Consider the following 12,301-nt stretch of genomic DNA (forward strand, 5'->3'; position numbering starts at 1 on the left):
AGGTCATGGGTCTAGTGCACCCTGGGACCAATACACAGATTAGTCTGAGAACCAGAAAAAGAGCTCCCTGGAGCTCAGGCCAAATTAAGACTTTGCAGGGCTCAAGAACTCAAGGTACAGGCTCTGCTGAGGAGCCCACAGGCTAAGCGAGACCACCACCTTCCTTCCGTGAGATCTAAATCAGTGCTGTAAACACCCGTTCTTCACAAGTGCATCTGTCACCTGAATATGAAGACAGATAGTACCCAAAACGGAGTTATGATAAATGTGTTTTATCACATTTTTTTCTAAGCTGCAAGCAATGACTGAGAAGTTTATTGTCAATATTTTAGTTGTCATGTGAGAAAATGGCATAATCAGCTATAGGTTCTATAGATAAAAATGACAGCTCGCAGAAAGGGAAAGATAAAAACACAACCACATAAAAACATCATAAATGGAACTGCACACAATAAAAATAGACAAGGTGCAAACTTCCAGAGAATAACAAAGTACTCTCTCCAGGAAAACTTTAATTAAGTACATGGTTCTTCCAAATCCGCCACTAAATAATAGACCTCTCTAACTCTTAACTGTTTGGGGGAAGAAGTGATTTGTGGTTTTCAGGTATAGTTCAGTGGCTAAGAAAGATGACTTGGTACCGGTCCACCAGGGTTCAATGCCAGGTGTGGCCACTTTCAAGCCACGGGACCTTGGGCAAGTGGTGGTACCACTCTGAGCCTTGGATTCTTCCTCACATGTACAATGGAATAAAAAGAATACCACCCTCATAGGTTTTATGAGGATTAAATACAGTACTATATGAAAAGAACAGAATAAGCACTCATCAAAATGTTGTTTTCATTGTGGTGTTGCTAATGGCCATCATCCCCATAGAACATGAGCTAAAGCTAAAGTGATATTGGCAAGTAGAGGTCTTTCTTTAATGGAAAGAAGAATGAGCATTTGGAGAGTGGTCTCAGGCCATTCAAAATAATAATGAAATAACACCCTGGCAAAGTTAGGGCTCAGCAATGCAAACACTACATCCCCTCTAAGTTGGAAAAGCTGGATGGACAGTACAAGGAACCCATGAGATTAAAAGGCCACTGGGGGACTTCCTGCCTCTGAGAACCCTGCTATGCAGATTTTGAGGATGGAGCCAGGGTCTCTAAGCACATTCATGTTCGGATATTTATTTGGTAATCTGGGCTATTGATTCCACATTACTCATGCCCAAGTAATAGGCCCCCTAGTTTGGAAGAGCTGTTACAGGCTAGCCAGAAACCCTGGAACTAAGAAGCTGCTTCCCTCTTAACCCTGCCTGAGACCCTCCCCTTTCTGGGGGGCCAGTTCACTACCACATACTCTGAGAACAATATCCTGGGATTGTACCTTCTGTCCTGACTACCCCTTAAGGCAGAGCACTTCCCGCCAGCCCCATGGCCAGGTCCCTTGGGCAGGTTCTCCTTCTCCCATGCTTGGACACTTGCGGTCTTCCCCATCTCTATGCTGCCAGAGGCATCCTTCTATACTCAAGGCAGAGCCCATCACTCCTCTGCTGGAAAGATCTTCAATTCGTCCCCACCACTTAGGTAAAAAAAAAAAAAAAAAAAAAAATTCCATGAACCTCAGCATAGCATTCAAAGCCCTCTATAGCAACAATCCTCAAATGCTGTGATCTCAGATTCTTAAAAATAATTGAGAGGTGGCAAGGGGAAAAACAGGACAATTTCTTGAAACAAATAATAACTGAGGAGCCCAAAGGGCATTTATTTATATGGGTTATATCTGTCAATATTCATCACACTAGAAATTAAAACTGAGGGGCGCCTGGTTGGCTTTGTGGGAAGAGGATGTGACTCTTGATCTCGTGATCGTGAGTTCGAGCCCCGTGTTGGGTGTAGAGATTACTTAAATGAATGAATGAATGAATGAATGAATGAATGAATGAATGAATGAATAAATAAATAAATAAATAACTGAAAAAATAAATTAAAACTGAAAGTTCGTAATCTATTCAGGTATTAATACATTTAAAGTTAGCCATTATAAACCTACTTACTACATGTTAATATAAAGAATTACGTGGTTACATAAATCCAATTTTTATTAAAAATAACCACATTTTACTGAGAACAACCATATTTTTTAAAACAACCAAAAATGGGGGCAAGAGTACCAATGGTTTGTGTTTTTGCAAATCTCTTTCATGTCTGCTTTAATAGAGGATAGCTGGATTTTCACACTTGCTTCTGCATTCGACTCGCTGGGATAGGTTGTTATAGCTGAGGCGCGTGACGAAAGTTCAGTCTTACACAGATATGTAATTAGAAAAGGTAGGACTTCACAGACTCCCTCACTGTCCTGATTGTGGTGATGCTTTCACGGCGTACACAGACAGCAAAACTTATCAAAGTATACATTTGAAATATATGCTGTTTGTTTTATGTCGATTATACTTTAATAAAGATGTTAAAAACAGGAAAAAAGAAAAAAACTGCTCATCACGGCCTCAACCTCGCTTTCTTCCTCCTCTCCCTCCGCTCCCGACAAAGCCACACAACGTACACCTGAAATGCCTTCCCCACCAAGGATGCCTCCACCCTCTGCCTCCCTCCCTTCTCCCACCAGAGAAATTCCTCAAAATCCGCATGAAATGTCGCCAGCCTAAGAAACCTTCCTAGATCCCAACACTCTCTCGAAGGAAAATTAAGCTATGGTCCCCTCAACTTTTGTGGGTGAGGAAAGAATCAGGTGAGAGGAGCTGGGGGAGGGAGCACATCTCCATCTGGATTTCCTCAGACTGGCCTATCTCCTGTTAGTCTTCTTTGAATCAAGAAGAGACACCCAAAAAAGCCAATCAAAGAAGCCTATAAACTGATAAAGACAGCCCAGGACTAACAGCCTAGTGTTACAGGGCCTCTGAGGAAAATCCAACTCCATTTAGCGCTCCCCCTTCCCGCAATATAGAGGAAGTGATCACGACGCCATATACACACTCGGGGAGCTTCCTGGGGCCAGGGCCACACTTAGCCACCTATAACCCTCCAAGTACCTGGCCCATCGCAGGTGCTCACGAAATATCTGTGCCGCAAGTGAGGCAGAAAACTCAGCTTCTCAGTCTACAAATGGCATCTGAGAGGATCCACCTACCCGGGTCGTCCTCAGGCCTTATTTACAGAATGTATTGGTTTCCTAGGGCCGCCGTAACAAAATACCACAGACAAGAGAAATGCATTCCCTCACAGTCCTGGAGGCCAGAAGTCTGAGATCAAGGTGTCTACAGGGCCATGCTTCCTCCAAAGGCTCCTCCAGCCTCTTTGAGCTTCTGGTGGTTACCAGCAACCTGTAGGGTCCCTTGGCTTGTAGCTGCATTAACTCCAATCTCTGCGCCCATCTCCACAGGGCCCTGGAGGTGTCTAACTCCAAATCTCGTTTTCCTTATAAAGACACCTGTCACTGAATTTAGGGCCCACCCTCATTCTGTACGGCCTTCATCTTAACTTAATTACAACTGCAAGGATTCTATTTCCAAATAAAGCCCCATTCTGGGGTTCTGATTGGATATGATTTCAGGGAGAATATACGGACCATGTGTGGAAGTGTCTGGCACACAGTAGGTCCCCAGATCGTGGGAACATCCTCCCTTCTTTCTGCAGATGCAGATGAGTAGCCAAGGACTCCCTTCACAGGGGGATGCCCTGGGCTCACAGAAGGCTCTCTACTTACACGCTCACTTGCCAAATGTGTGAGCCTGGAGGAAATGAAAGACAGAAGTGGATGATAACCGCTTTTCTTCTCAGCTCCTACCTTCCTCCCACTCTGCCTCCGTTTCCTTATTCACCCCACCCCCATGGTCAGCCCCATACAGAACACACACCTGCCTATTCAAATGCTATCCAGGAATTGCCTCCTTATAATTTGGGACTATAATTTAATGCTAAAATTTCTCAGCAAGAAGGATAGAATTTCCCAGTGAGAGGGTATGTTTGGTGTATGCAGCCTACACAAGAAATCCTAAAGGCCACCTTTTTTTCAAATGAATAAAGGGGAAAAAATGACTCTGAATATAATTACCCTAAAAACTCTCCCCAAATCAGCACCGATCCAGCATGCTTCGATGTAAATGGGCTCTCCACTGTCAGTGGCCAGTGGTTACGACAAACCATGAAATATTATGGTAAAGCAACACAAAGTCTGTCGAAAAACAGAAACAAATAAATATGGTGTGTCCATCTTTAACACTGAAAGGCCAGGAAGTTTCAGCCACATTGGGGGACTTGTAATTGAGCTGTTGGCAGTAATGAGTGAGTCCCTAATGTCAGTTTAGCCCTCAACGCACAACAGGCCTTGCCAATCCCCAGAGGCTTGGATGCCTAGAGAGTATTTTGACATTCCTGGGGACAGACCCAATAGGGTCCTGACCCGCCCTGCCCAGAACACAAGAATCTGTCAGACAATGAGGTAGCAGGCCTCAGTCCTGCTGTGATTCCCTTTTGTCGCCAACAGCAAATCTTTAGTAGAATTCTGAGTTAGTCAAAACAGCATTACTTCTCAAAGGCAACCTGGATTTCGTCTCCTGCAATGTTAAAATGGCCTTGACCTTTTCTGCTGTCAGTCTTGGTGATTTGGCAATGTACTTGCAAAGCCCTATTATTCCCCTTGAGGATTCTTTGTCTCTCTTCGCTTTTCTTCCTTTCTTTACTCTTCCTCTATTCTTTCAGGATGTTTTCACTGCCTTCTTCAAATCGTGATACTTAATACATCATTAATTTGCACCATTTCAAAGGTTTTCCATTTCAAGACCTATATATGTAATATATACTATTGTGATACATAAGATTAAAGGTTTAAAAATTAAACTAGAAACATGGAATTGACATCAAGAAGCCCCACGTACTGTGTTACACTGAGAATACTTCGTTACACAGACACAGGGTCAATACACGAGGACTTGATTTTGACAAATGCTGACAATTTAAAGTGCTCACACTTATAAGGGCTACCAACATTATATCTGGTTAGTATGTTTAGTGAAAGAAAAGTGTGTTTAAGTGAAAAATGGCCTAAGAATAGCAGCTAAGTATCTGGGTCAAAATTCCCATTCAAGTAATTACATTTTCCCAACCAAATGTTAATTAGCACTTCTTAATAACACCATTGGATAATGCTACTTGAAAGATTACTTGAGCAGGTACATACCACCATGTACAAAACAACCTAGTACTCCCATGGGTTACTTTTTTTATGAATTGGAAATTTGTAGCCCCTGATTCAAGGCCGAAGCCCTTCAAAAGTAGTCTTGAGTGGCCCATTGAGATAAACCTCTTTGTATGTACACTTTCTATAAACTCTTCTGAGAAGACAGTACACCAATCACTTGCTTATCCAGCACAAAACTTACTTGTGCATTTCACCAATCCAGAGCTCAGGTGATAACAGGGAGAGGAGAACATGAGCACATGTGCACACATACACCCAGTCCTACAAAATGTATTCACAGGACAGCCCCTCACCGAGAACTTCCTTGCTCCTACTTTATACAAAGTTTTTACAGGGTTGGCTACTGATCTCCACCTGAAATCTGAGAACCATCAAATGACAGCGAGGAGAATGAATGCTACCAGTAAGCCACTAACAAGTCAAAGAGACAGGTACTGGCCTGCCAGGAAAGGAGACAAAAACAAAAACTAAACTCAGAAACATCAGCCCAAGAACCCAGAGTGGTCTCAGACCATTTGGCAGATAAAGTGTGCCTCACACCTCAAGAACTGATTCTTCTTAGGAAGATTTTAAGCCTCCAATAAAAGGTAAGTTATATTCAGCAGTATTTGCTTCAAGTGGTGACTAGGACATTTGAGAAAGATACCTGCTCAAATTTTTCACATTAAAACTCCTTTGGTACCTAAAGGGCAAACAGTCAAACTCAGCTATCCACAGTGACTTCCTCCCTGGGGCACAGGTAGATGAGTTGGTGTGGAAGAGAAGGGCTCTGTCTGGAAGTGGTGGCTTGGGATTCTTATCAAATAGTGCACCTTCCATTTTCCTGTTGGAAAACAACCCTCATCTGCCCCCTGAAGTAGCCTGAGTCCCCTTGTTTTCGTACCCTACTTGGACAATGGTACATGCCCTGAATCTTTTCTGATCTTCTGCCCTATATCCTTTTAATACCCAGCTTTCCTAGGCCCTATATATTAGGGAATTAAGACTCCTAAGAGGATATAATCCGATAAACCATGCAGTCTCCTGGAGGCAATACGGACTCCAAGAGGGTGAAAGTTGTTTCTTAGGGAGGGAAGCAAAAAAAAACTTACATATTACAATGGTTTGTGGCCCTCTGAACTTCACCCTCCTTAACAAAATCTTATTGCTTAGAATTTAATTTCTCCCATTGGCTTTTCTTGGCTATCAGATGAGCAGCATTGACAATTAATTCATAGATGATACAAAAAACATATGCAAGATCAGTACTACAAAACTATGATCAATACATAGTTGTGATTGGAAGACTTTCTTTGGATTGATTGCTCATCCTAGAAATTATATAGCAAGAGGTGGCATGTGAGTGCCTATTAGCTGCCGTTGGCTGCCTTGGGAATATTTACATTTGGTCCTCGATTTATATTTTAGTACGCTATTTAATCACTAATTATGTCAAATGCAAAGAAATTGTAGGCGAGATCGGAGTAAATATCTAGCAGCCAATTAAATTAGAAGGTATTTTCCCAGATCAAGGAATAGTTAAAAGTTCACTGGAAGTGTTTTTAAGAAGTGAATTTATTTTTTTCCATTTGTTTGCTTTTACTAGAAAAACAATTTAGAACGATTTTTTTAAAATCTGGTCACATTGTTACTAATATTACACATTTCTATAAATTGGAAAGCTACATATGCAATTTGACCCGTTGCAATTTTTAAGTATATAAAAGTTACTCTGCAACTACAAATAAACAAATACGTTTATTGTTAGTAGCTTTTTAATTGTTAACTTGACTTTTATCTTTGTCATTCTTAATCCTGCATGTTATAAAAATGTAAGTTAAGCCTTATTCTTTTTATATACGAAGCACAGATATACATATAATATACAAAGAGAAATGCAGCCCAGCCTGTCTCTGGTATTAAAATTTCATGGGGGGAGGTTTAGGGAAAAAAGGGCTCTTTAGGGGAACAATAATTGTTTAAAAAGGCAATGAACTAGGGCGCCTGGGTGGCTCAGTTGGTTAAGCGACTGCCTTCGGCTCAGGTCATGATCCTGGAGTCCCGGGATCGAGTCCCGCATCGGGCTCCCTGCTCGGCAGGGAGTCTGCTTCTCCCTCTGACCCTCCTCCCTCTCATGCTCTCTGTCTCTCATTCTCTCTGTCTCAAATAAATAAATAAAATCTTAAAAAAAAAAAAAAAGGCGATGAACTAATCTCCACTGCCTAACAGGATCTAACTGCAGCACTGTTAACAACTGGGAGACGAGAGGATGCTCCTTGTACTAGAATTTGAGTTATTCCCTGGAGATGGAAAAAGCACAGAGGCTCAGATCGACAGGTAAAGAGGAAGCCATAGCTCAAATCCTGCACAGGAAGGTACAAGTAGATCCAGAGAAACTCTAAGCTCAGAGCGAACTATTGCAAAAAGATGGAAGAGGCCCTGGGGCAATTACCAAGGCTATTAAGTTAAAAAACAAGGCTAATATGTACTAGGCTTTAAGTGTTCCTGTGTGGGCCAGCATAAGGGTGCGTATGCGCACACGCACACACACACATGCACACACAGGACCACAGACTACAACCTGTGCACTACACTCTCAAGGGAAGTCTCTAGCTCCAGGGCCTGAGGCAGATGCTGGAGCTAATTGTGAACCCACATATATGGAGAGTAAAAGACCGGAGAGTGGCTCTACCCTGAATGGAGATATCCTGATGCCTTCTTTATTCAGAATAAAGCTCTGCTCATTCTCATTTGGGGGTTGGAGTCCCTATCCTGAATACTTTACTCCACACCTAGACCCCCCTGAAAGAACTTCCCACTGCCTCAGGGGAAATCAAATCAAATCCCTGAAATAAAGTTTGCAAAGCTCTTCGTGACGCCCGCCCCCCCCCCATACACTGTGCTTCACCCTAACTGAATTCCATTCAGTCCTTCCAACATGTGCTGTTCTTGCTCACCTCCAAGCCATCACGCACACCTTCCCTTTGTCGGGAACACTCCTGTACCTCCAACCCCTCTCCACTCTTCATTTTCCGGATAACTCCTAATCATCTTTTGGGCCTCAGCTCCCCCACCCCCAGTTGAACTGGGTGCCCCTGTCAGGCCCTTCTCCTCTCCCAGCTCTCAGATAAATGAGTTGAGTCTAGCACTGTTTCAGCCATGGCTTGACTGGGAGTTCTGTGAGGGCAGGGACAGTGTTTACTCTTCTCATCAGCGAATCCCCAGGGCCTCGTTCGGGTTAATAGCTCAATAAAAATATTGATGCATTGAGCTGAAATGGGCAGAAGACAGAGTTGGGAACCTGGCAGGGCTTTTGGCTGTCAATTCCCCCCTCCCCAATAGACAGCCAAGAACTCCAACTATTGGCAGGACCAACCTTGGCTCCCACTTTCCCAGCTATTTCTGGTTTTACAGGAATTTGCCTCAATGCACTGTTGCCACATGAAAGTTTTCAACCACAACCATCAGCATTGTTATCAAGAAGTAATGGAAAAGATGCAGGATCTAGTTACAATGTAGCTGTAAAGTGCCGCCTTGTCTTTGCCCCCTGCTCAAAAAAAAAGCTGTTACCTTTCTAGCCCTGTCCGCCATGGTGCTTAGCAGCCAGGGATGCATGGTCTCAGACATGTTTACCAAGTAAAACACTGACTTGAGGGGCGCCTGGGTGGCTCAGTCATTAAGCGTCTGCCTTCGGCTCAGGTCATGATCCCAGGGTCCTGGGATCGAGCCCCACATCGGGCTCCCTGCTCAGCGGGGAGTCTACTTCTCCCTCTCCCACTCCCCCTGCTTGTGTTCCCTCTCTCATTGTGTCTCTCTCTGTCAAATAAATAAATAAAATCTTTAAAAAAAATAATAAAAAATAATAATAATAAAAATTAAAAAAAAAAAAACTGACCTGAGAGTTAGGAAACCTAAGGAGATTGATGACTCGTTCTACCCCTCACCAGATTTCTGACCATAACCAAATACTCTCCTCCCACTAGGCCTCAGTTGGAAAATAAAAGAAATGGATGGTATCTTCTAGAGCTTCCTCTTCATGCTCTAGCAGTCTATGACTTTTCATCCTAATTTACAAGTCAAGTTATTCCTGTACCATTAGCTTGTTGGGGTTGAGGGGAGTTCTCCTTTTTTAAAAAATAAAATAGGGGAAATAAGAAAGAAAGGGGTATACCTACTGTTGTGGGTCAAACTGTGTCCCCGAAAAACATGTGTTCAAATCTTAACCCCCATGCATGTTGTCTCCCCTTTGGGAGGTAATTAGGATTGGATGAGGTCACTGGAGTGGACTCGCCATGATGGGACTGGTGTCTCTACAAGGGACAAGGTGTGTCTCTACCACCTCCACCATGTGAGGAGACAGTGGGGAGACAGCTGTCCATACACCAGAAAGAGGACCCTTATCAAGAACCTGACCATGATGGCACCCTGATCTGGACTTCCAGCCTCCAGAACTATGAGAAATAAATATTTGTTATTGAAGTCCCCCCGACTATGGTATTCTGTGACAGCCACCCGAACTAAGACATCTCAGTACCTGTGAATATGATCTTATTTGGAAACAGAGTCTTTGCAGATGTAATCAAGGTAACATGAAGCCATACTGGATTAAGGTGGACCCTAATCCAATGACTGGTGTCCTTATAAGAAGAGGGACACTTGGGTCATGGGGAAAAAGGAGACACACATCGAGGAGAGAAGGCCATGGGAAGATGGGAGCCAAGATTGGAATGCTAAGGATGGCCAACAATGCCAGAGGCTAGAAGAGGCAAGGAAGGATTCCCCCTTAGAGTCGTCAGAGGGAGCATGGCCCCGCTGACACCTCGAATTCTAGATGTTTAGCCTCCAGAACTGTGAGACAGTGAATTTCTGTTGTTTTCAGCCACCAAATTTATGGTAATTTGCTAGCAATCCTAGGAAACTAACCCAGGTGCCATCTTGAGGGGAAAAAAAAAAAAAAAACAACACAGATACAGAAAAGGTCTTCTCATTTTACCGAGGACCTAACACCCCTTGACTAACCCTGGTTGGCATGTCCGTGGGTCCTGGAGGTAACAGGACTTCCTAGGACAGGTGTTAGTGACACAGGGTTCTGGCTACACGGAACGCAAGCACATGAGCAGGAGTGGACGACAGGGGCTCAAAATTGCCCTACTTAGAGTTACCAGGAGGTTTCCTATTCAGAACATTTTGTGCTGTTCACAAAGCATACAATAACTCACCGTTTTAGGAGCAGCAACGAAGCTGTGTATTTACCAACCCCAAATCAGCAACAGAGAGGTATCCAGGACACGTCCATTGTTTCAGGAAAGGGCTGGATGAATATATACCACGACGGTGGAAAGAAACAATTACGAACAAGGGCTCTTCTGCCCTTCCTACCTGAGGAGGAGAGTGTTCAGACAATCACTGCTTGTCAATTCGAGAGGTCCCCAATATCAAAATGCGCTTCCTAAACTACAATAAGCCCGGAACAACAAAAAGCTCAATTTCTTTTCATTAAGCAAAGGCTTTAAGAGACTAAAAGTTGGGACTGCAACAGCAAAACGACTCGGCAACTAGTCAGGAGCCCTGGGCCCCACCCCAGCTCTGCATTTAAGGACATGACAACAGCTGTACTTTTCGTGTCCTTTGATTGAGAAACCAGGAACCAGAAACAGCTAGAATGCACTGAGCGCTTCTTTTCATATGCATGTCAGTAATCACAAAATTTAACAGCTACAGCACACACTTTGTACCAGGCGCTGTTCTAAGAACCTTCTGGGGAAATCTAACCGAAGCGTGACGGCAAGCTTTTCAGATACGTATTATTATTGTGCCCATTTTCCAGATAACAAAGCTGAGACTCAGAGAAGTTAAGCAGTTTGTCCAGCATCATCACACATCACATAGCTCATGTGTTCTAGATGGAGAATCTCAAACCCTGCCAGGTAAGTGCTGGTCAAGTACCTACTAGAAGAAAAGCCCCTCAACTCCCCACCTTAGGCAAAGCCATCCCCCAGCACTCAGATGACAGGAGGTAGAGGGCTATGACTTATTTGACTTCCTAGGTTGTCCTCCATGAGTTATCTCCCAGAGACTGTAGCTAAATGTGGACTCCCTGACTCACCATCCTGGGCTAAGAACCTGTAAGGTCCTGAATACAGAAAGAAACGCAGAAACATTCAAAGGTTCTTGCTGGTCACAGCACAGGAGCCTGGACCCAGAGGCACATTGGCCCTGGAGATGCAGACGCCTAGTGGAGAACAGATGCGTAGAAACAAGCATGGCAAACACTTGCCCGAGACTTCTATTTTCTCCTCTTTGCTTAGCATGAGCTCCCGAAGAATGCTGGACCAGATACAAACATAGTCTTCTGGAACGTGTCCTCTACGCTCCTCAGAAAGTGCTTGGGATAATGATTTAGGGATTTCCCCCTGCTAATGACCACCTCCCGGTAACAGCTGCTAGGCCAAGGTGTCGCAAGCCACAGCTAGGGGCTGTTTGTCATGGTGAGCTCTGGGCAGCCAAGATTTCTCCAACAAGAGCAAAGAACTCACCGGAAGCTGGGCTCTGGGGACCTGCTATGCTTGGTGGCAATGGACAGCTTTCCCATTCCTGCAATGGGCTACCCAGGCGCTGGATGGGCACTGACTGACCTTTCTGCTAAGCTCCAGACCCGAGAAGCACTGCCTACCTGACATCTCCCACCGGCGGAGGCAAATCTATGTTTTGTGAGGCCTAAAGCTTTTCCAATTTGAGACTCTTTTTAGAAATAGAATACAAAATTCTGACGATAAAATTAGTCATATGGCCTTGGAAGGGGCCAAGCAAGTACAGGGCTTTGAAGCTGAAATTTCTATTCATAATAAATCCACCTCTGCCCACAAGTACCTTCGAGGTCACATGTGAAAAACTGAACTCACCATCTCCCATTCCTCCCACACTCTGTGGGGGTCTGACTCTAAGGTGGTCGCCAGGAGCCCAGCCTCCTGGTGTCCTGCCCTTATACAATCCCTGCCCCGTGAGTGTGGGGGACACCTATGACTTGCTTCTACCCAATAGAACATCGCAAAGGTGACAGGGCCTACATGATCATGTGTACGATTGCAGTGCACTGGAATGTACATCCCTCCTGCTA

The 12,301-nt window shown here is 44.1% G+C and overlaps 1 protein-coding gene and 1 non-coding gene across 7 annotated transcripts in view; one reads left to right on the forward strand and one right to left on the reverse strand.

Annotated features, from left to right (window-relative positions):
- FGF13 (fibroblast growth factor 13) overlaps positions 1-12,301 on the reverse strand; it is a 490,212-nt gene that overhangs the window by 420,460 nt on the left and 57,451 nt on the right. The gene's annotated exons all lie outside the window — the stretch shown is intronic.
- On the forward strand, positions 8,680-8,811 carry LOC123842671 (small nucleolar RNA SNORA63). Its single transcript, XR_006790458.1, has one exon. It is a non-coding gene; the product is annotated as a small nucleolar RNA SNORA63 (small nucleolar RNA).

The sequence above is a fragment of the Mirounga angustirostris genome, unplaced genomic scaffold, assembly GCF_029215605.1.
Source record: "Mirounga angustirostris isolate CCGP_5_RB_7025 unplaced genomic scaffold, mMirAng1.0.hap1 SCAF_11, whole genome shotgun sequence".
Lineage (NCBI taxonomy): Eukaryota > Metazoa > Chordata > Mammalia > Carnivora > Phocidae > Mirounga > Mirounga angustirostris.